Source organism: Puma concolor, chromosome E3, assembly GCF_028749965.1.
Source record: "Puma concolor isolate L17-30 chromosome E3, mPumCon1.1.hap2, whole genome shotgun sequence".
Taxonomy (NCBI): Eukaryota; Metazoa; Chordata; class Mammalia; order Carnivora; family Felidae; genus Puma; species Puma concolor.
Genome location: NC_141682.1, coordinates 6,294,780 through 6,302,120, shown reverse-complemented (window position 1 = coordinate 6,302,120; position 7,341 = coordinate 6,294,780). Strand labels below are relative to the sequence as shown.

The following is a 7,341-nucleotide window of genomic DNA, read 5'->3' as shown; positions in this document are numbered from 1 at the left end:
ATGTGGCCTCATCATTTGTTTACTCCTGGTTGGTCACTTCATGGGCCCAGGGTCCCTCATATTTGTCCCCCTGGCCCAGCGCAGTGCCTGGCGCACAGTGGGGTTCAGTGCCCATTGGCCTAATTATATCCGAATGCACCTACTGGGGGTGGAGGCGTTCCCGGCAGATCCAGAATGGCGGTCAGCCCTGCACTGGGGCCACCATGACCTCAGTGATGGCAGACCAACTCTGAGAAGTGACATCTATATACATATATACATACATACATATATATATATACATACATACATCTATATATACATCTCTATAACCCTGGGCTCAGCGGCTCCCCGGAGGCCCTTCCCCCATTAACAGAGAGTAACGGCTGCCTGCAGGTGATTCGGCACCACCTACTCCCCAATAGCAGCCGTTAGCACTCCTGTCCTTCGTGGTTAAGAGGACACAGCCGAAGGGAGAGTTGAAGAGAGCCACTTCTCTCCATCCGAACCCAGCCCAGTTCCTGGATCTCTCCAGCCACGTGTGTCTCAACAAAGCCACCGCTTCCTGGGTCCACCCAAGCTACTGGATCAGAAGCTGGGGACGACATCTGTCATTTCAAACAGATCGCCAGGTGGCCGAGGTGAGGCCCGGATTCCAGAACTGAAGTCCAAGAGCTCCAACATCAAGACGGCGGTATTTCCCAGGGGTTATGAAGCTGGAACATTCTTCCTAGAAGGTGACCATCTCTCCCTGTGGCAGCTCTTCTCGGTCCTGGTGTGCTTTTGAATTATAGACTTTCTGGGCCAGGGCCAGGGCAGTGGTATTTTTTAAAGCTCCCAGGTAAGTCCAGTGTGCAGTCAGGTTAAGAACAGCTCTGCTGAGGGGCACTGAGCAGAGACAAGAAGGAGGGGAGGCTGACCCTCTGGAAGACGATCGAGACCGCGCTGCCTTTCTCCCTGCCTCCCCAGCCTCCAAACATGAAAGATGCTGCTATCAGAGGAAGGGGACAGAATATTCTGAAGTTCCAGCCGGTGTCCGGAACCTGCATTCTACTGCTGAGAAGGCATCACTATGGGATGTCTGCTGATTGCAGGGTGTACAAACCGGCTGCAGGTTGATGGAGCTCACTTCCCTTCACCACGACCCCCTGGAACTTTGGCCCTGCCTTTTAACCCCATCTGTAAAATGGGAATATTATCTCCCTTGCCAGGCTCAGTCAGGACTCCAGCGTGATCGTAGTCACAAGTGCCAGTTAACTGCACAGGACACGTCTTTCATTCACTTGGTCACTTGACAAACATTGGCTGAGCAGCCTTGGCTTAGGGGGCACCGGGCTGGCGATTTGGCATTGAGAGTGGCCGATGTGCAGCCAAGAATCCATGGATTGGACCCATTGTGAGGTCATGGGGTCCTCTCTCTCTATATATAAAGTATTTGTAGGTCAGCTGGTGGGGGGAGACATTCCAGAGACAGGCCAGGAAAGCGGGCATTTAACTTCACAGACCACTGATGGTGTAAGAGTTAGGGAGGCTGGTTGTCTGGATTTTAAAATTAAGTTTGGCCAGAGATTTAGCTGTTAACACTCTCCCTCCCCTCTTTTCCTCCTTCTTTTGGTGTCTCTTTTCTCTTTCTATTTTCTTTTATGGATAGAGTCCATTGTACTGTTATCAGCATTACTTGTCATCCACTATTTTCTTTCCAACAATAAAACCCTCCTTGGTGTCTCCATTTACAAGGATATCTGGAGTTATTTGCATTCTGACAGCTTAAATCACGCGTTTTAAGACCGGTCACGAGGAAAGCAGTAAATCTATGACTTAGCTTCAGTCCTAACAAATAACCCAAAAAGGTCTCATATCACAGCAATAAACACCAGCAGTGCTTGGCGACTCATTAGGGTTCAAGATTCATAACCGTGATGGACAAGTATTTTAATAGAAAGAGAAAGGGCAGTGGGAGACCAAAACGTTCCTTTTTCTTCCTTTTGTTCCTTCTTTTCTCTTTATTTAGGCCTCCTGGTTGTGATTTTAGACGATAAGTTCTCAGGGTGAGAGAGATCTGAGGCCTTCTGATTTTGATTTGTAAATACAGTCCGAGATGTGCTTACACAAGCAGAGATGGCAGGAAAAGGAAACCGGAGTGAGGAATCACTGGGTGAGTCAGAACCATGTCAAAGAAACTCCCACTCCGTTTCCTTACTAACATCCCACCTTGTTTGGGGTCAAATTATCCTCTATTTACAGAGCTCTGTGACAATCCGTGATTAGTTATGACATCACCATAGTACCTCTCTTTGTGCTGGAGTGCCCCACTCTGCTCCGGCACGTGTGGATTCAGATACTGTAACAGTCACCCATGGCTGCATAACAAATTCCCCCAGAGTCTTGGCAGCATAAAACAGTAAACATTTATCATCTCACACAATTTCTGTGGGTCAGGAATGGGAGCGCGGCTTAGCCGGGTGCTCACTAACAAGGTTCAGTCAAGATGGTTTTTGGTGCTGTCGTCATCTGAAGGCTTGACTGGGACTGGAAGATCTGGTCGCCTGCATGGCTGGCAAGCCAAGTGTTGGCTGCTGGTGGCATGCGGGCCTCCCCACAGGGTACCACCTCACAACACGGTGGCTGGTTTCTTCCAGGGAGAGTGACCCAAGAAAGAACAAGGCAGAAGCCACAAGGTCTTACTTAATCTAGTGTCTGAAGTCATGCTGTCATTTCCACATCATCCCAGGGATTACGCAGGTCAGCTGTGTTCAGTGTGCGAGGGGCCTTCTTGGATAAGAGCCACCACAAATACAGAAGATCTTCCCCAAGCTCCCTGTGAATGGGTAAGGAAATGCTTTGAAGAACATCATGTACAAGCCACAACAAAGCCCGTCCCCATGTTTTCAGGGGCTTTTCTTTCAGGAAGGGAAGGAGAAAAGCATGGCAAGCAGGTTGTATCTTGCATGCTCTTGCATATCAATTGGTGGGGCTATCTGGAACAATGGAATGAATAGCGCCAGTCTGGGCTCAGCAGGAAAGCATGGTGATCGATTGGCGATGCCTGCCACAGGCACAGGAATGGGGACTGGTGACACAGATGCACCCGTATTGCTCTGACTTACCATAGCCAGGCTCTCCGGGGGACACAGGAGCACTCAGTCATAGTAACAAGCAGCAAGCACTGGGTTGATTATGATACCAGGTAGAGTCACAAGACCCCACCACCAGACAGCTGTGGAGGTGACCATCCACTGATGAGCAGCTTGGGAAGAGACCCTCCCCACCAAGAGTCTGTTCTGGTCCCAGAATCACATGAATGAATCACAATCTCACGAAGCCTAGAACCAGAAACCTCCCTAGAGGCCGTTAAGTCAAGTGTATTGTGAACAGTTTTTGGTTTCAGACCCCTTTAAAACAAATCCCCTCCAGGACCACATACAAAGCAGGTAAAGATAGAATTGTTCGGGTGGAAGTGAAGTGGGAGCTTGGAGCCTGCCCGCTCAGACTGCCCCTGGATCATCACCGGGGTCTCTGATGTGTCTCTGTTGGGGTTCCATGGGGTATGGTTTGAAAACCACTGATTTACCCCATTTCCTCCATTTTACAGCTAAAAAAAAGGAGTCCAAGAGAGAAGCAAGGATTCTCAAGAACATGTTGGAGAGGGGTTCCTGGCTTGGTTTTTGCAGCGTTGGGTCCCTGGATGGTCGTTGCTCCAATGTGGGCATTACTGAGGTGGAGGGAGATCTGGGGCCCCCCAGGGCAGGACCAGTCCTGTGCTGGTGGCCCTCTGCTCGGCAGCAGGACTGACAGACAGGTGGGCTGAGGTTGGGGACCAGTGTGCCTGGGATGGCAGCAAGGGCAACTTCTGCTCCTGTCCCTTCCACTCTCAACATCCTCGACACACACGTGCCCACTCATGTGCATTTATGCCACGCACGTCCAAACCCGCAGGCATTGGGGATTTTTTATAGCCTAATGAGACAGTGTTCCAAGTGTGTTTTTACCTTTCCCCAACTCACGGAATGAAAGCAGCAGGCTGGGCTTCTGTGCATCTTCCACCAAGGGCTAATTTAGTTGTGATTTGTGGCAAACATTTATGGTTTAATAAAGTGACTTTCCGGTTGCTGTGTTTATCACAGCTCAAGTGAGGAGCCTCATGGGGGAAGCATCTGGGGCTGATAATTATTAAAATAAAACCACTTTTGTGAGCCATTCTGTCAAGCTCCTTCAGTGACTCAACCTCCCCCAAGCCCAAATGTGAGAAAAGAGAGAGAAAGATCAGGGAGGAGGAGGCTGTGCCCAGACAGGGGGTCATGTCAGGAAGGGTGTCCATGGGGCAGGCAGGACAGAGCCCTCTCTGTGTGGTGACTAAGGAAACTACCCTGTGTGCCACCTCTTAGCCACAGAAGTGGCACCAACATTGTGACCACGTCATATGCAGAACATATGGAAATGACTCTGTTTCACTTTTTTTTTGTGAGATCTGGGCGTCCACAGGAGTCCTGACCTCCATGGGTTTTGGGGTATAGGCTCCATTCCAATAAATGGGGGCCCACCACTCTTTGGAAATCAGAAATTTCTGATTGCAAATGGTCACAGGCTGAACTGGGCCCCCTTCCCAATTCGTATGTTGATGTCCTAACCTCTGGGCCCCCAGAATGTGGCTGTAGTTGGTGATGAGGTCTTTAAAGATGGAATTAAGTTAAAATGAGGTCAGTAGGGTTGACCCTCACCAATAGGACTAGTGTCCTCATAAGAAGAGATTAGGACAGGTGCCTGGGTAGCTCAGTTGGTTGAGCATTGGGCTCTTGATTTCAGCTCACGTCACAATCTCAAGGTTGTGAGATGGTGTGCTAACAGCACAGAGCCTGCTTGGGATTCTCTCTCTCCCTCTTTCTCTCTGCCCCTCCCTTACTCTCTCTCCCTCTCTGCCCCTCCCCCTGCTCGGGCTCTCTCTCTCAAAATAAATAAACTTTAAAAAAAAAAGAAGAGGGGCACCTGAGTGGCTCAGTTGGTTGAGCGTCTGACTTTGGCTCAGGTCATGATCTCGCAGTTCATGAGTTCGAGCCCTGCGTCGGGATCTGTGCTGACAGCTCAGAGCCTGGAGCCTGCTTCAGATTCTGTGTCTCCCTAGCTGTCTGCCCCTCCCCTGCTCATGCTCTGCCTCTCTCTCTCTCTCTCAAAAATAAATAACATTAAAAATATTTTTAATTAAAAAAAAAAAGATATTGGGTCACAGACACACATGGACAGAAGACCACTGAGGACACGGGAGAAGTGAGTCATCCACATGCCAAGGAGAGAGGCCTCAGGAGACACCAACCTGCCGACACCTTGACCTCAGACTTCCAGCCTCCAGCACTGTGAGAAAACTAATTTTGGGCGTTCGAGCTGCCCGGTCTGTGGTATTCTGTTATGGCGGCCTGAGCGGAATAACTCTCACATGACCCATGGAGATAAAGTAGCCTGTTTCTTGTCACTAACTCAGACCCAGTGCTCGTCTGAGAATGTCAAGGATGCTTGGGCTGGAAGGATTCTGTCTCAAGGTCAAGTTAACCAAGACTTTTAATATAACATTGTTGAAGATAGCAAGTTTTTCAGGCCCCTGAGGACTCCAGAGGGTTGTTGCTGAGGTAAAGTCTCCTTTCTGAGAGCTGCTGCCTGCCTCACCCAAGACAGGAGGAGGCCAGAGGAGTATTAATAGGTCTTCAAAGTCATTCATTATTTGTTGTTGCATATAACCATTCAACAAACACCAATTTAGCACCCAGCCCTATAGCCTACTAGAGTTGATCCCAGCCAGCAGAGGGATTTCCTCTTCTCAGAATGTGTTCCTTTGATCTCCTTGTAAAAACTCAGGCTTTGGGGCTCCACCTCAGGGCTGATGACTCAGAACCTCTAGGGGCGTGGATCCCTGGGAATCCACCTTTTGAATGTATTTTCTGTGCGATTCTGGTGCAGATGAGTGTTTGAGAGCCTGTGCTGCACCATAACCCCAGTGCTGGTCATTTGGCCTCTGCTCAGACTCCCGAGGGGGCCTGTCTCACATGCTGTGGCCGTGACAGGCCATGCATTTCTTTCTCTTGGAGCTGAAACCCGCCTTCTGCGGCTTCTATCCTAGGGTCCTGGCTGCACCTTCCAGGTCTCCCCCCTTCCCAACGCCCTTCGGGTGTCTGAGGACACACATGTGGGCTGCTAGAGGTAGAAGAGAAGAGATGTCACTGAAGGGCAGAGCAAGAGGGGAGAGAGAGACAGGAGAGAAAGTGCTAGAACATGTGGGCGTCTCCATTCCCACAGAAGGGAGTGATGGGGAGATAAGCCAAAAATGAGACAATATTTTACAATTTTCACCTCTGTGCTTTTCTTTTCTGGAAGTCAAGGGCGTTCACACAGCCTCAAGATGAACTAGGATGGTCGAGGCTGAGTTTCTAAGAGGAGTTCCTCTTCAGTTGAAGGGTACTCAGGAAACAGTCCTGGTGAAAGAAGCAGAGAAGATTCCAGAAGAGTGCCACCCAAATAGAAATAGAATATGGGCCACATTAAAAATAAAGAACAGGGGTATCTGGGTGGCTCAGTTGGTTAAACGTCTGACTTGGGCTCAGGTCATGATCTCACGGTTCATGAGTTTGAGCCCCACGTCGGGCCTGCTTCAGATTCTGTGTCTCCCTCTCTGTCTGCCCCTCCCCTGTTCACATGTTCTCTCTCTCTTTCTCTTTCTCAAAAATAAACATTACAAAAAATAAGGTCACCATTTGTGTTAATTATCTATTACCTCAAACTTAAAAGAGCAAAGGTTCTACATGGTCTCTGTAGCTCAGGGATTCCGGAGGAGCTAAGCTGGGTGATTCTGGCTCCCGGTCTCTCATGACATTGCAGTCAGGTGACCAGCCCAGCCTGTTGTCATCTGAAGGCTTGACTGGGGCTGGAGGAGTCCCTTCCATGAAGTTCACTCACATGGCTGCCATGTTGGTGCTGGCTGTTGGAGGGAGGCCTCAGTTCTCCACAGGGCTGTTGGAGTATTCTGCTGACATGGCGGCTGGCTTTGGCTACAGTGAGAGAGCTAAGATGTACAAGGTGAGGCTACAATGTCCTTTATGACCTGGACTCTGAAGTCACACTCCCTCATTTCAGCAACATTCTCTTAGTTACACAGACCAGTCCTGTCCACGGAGAGAGGTCTACACAGTGTGAACTCCAGGAGGTGAGAAAGCCGTTTTTGTTTCAGGAGTGCATGTGTAGCTCATGTTGGTTCCAGAACTTTCTTTGAAATCCCTGGGAGAGAAGTAGTCTTCTCTACCAGCAAGGCCAGTAACTAGGTAGAAGGCCTGCGTAATGCTGATTCTAGAATAGCTTCTCAGGACTTCTCATGCCTTGTGC

The 7,341-nt window shown here is 49.5% G+C and overlaps 1 long non-coding RNA gene across 1 annotated transcript; it reads right to left on the bottom strand.

Moving 5' to 3' along the window:
* Positions 1 to 2,364: 2,364 nt before the first annotated feature.
* LOC147572905 (uncharacterized) lies at positions 2,365 to 7,115 on the bottom strand. Its single transcript, XR_015245419.1, has 3 exons — positions 6,919 to 7,115; positions 6,316 to 6,437; positions 2,365 to 2,797 (listed from the first exon to the last, which is right to left on the bottom strand). It is a non-coding gene; the product is annotated as an uncharacterized LOC147572905 (long non-coding RNA).
* Positions 7,116 to 7,341: the final 226 nt, after the last annotated feature.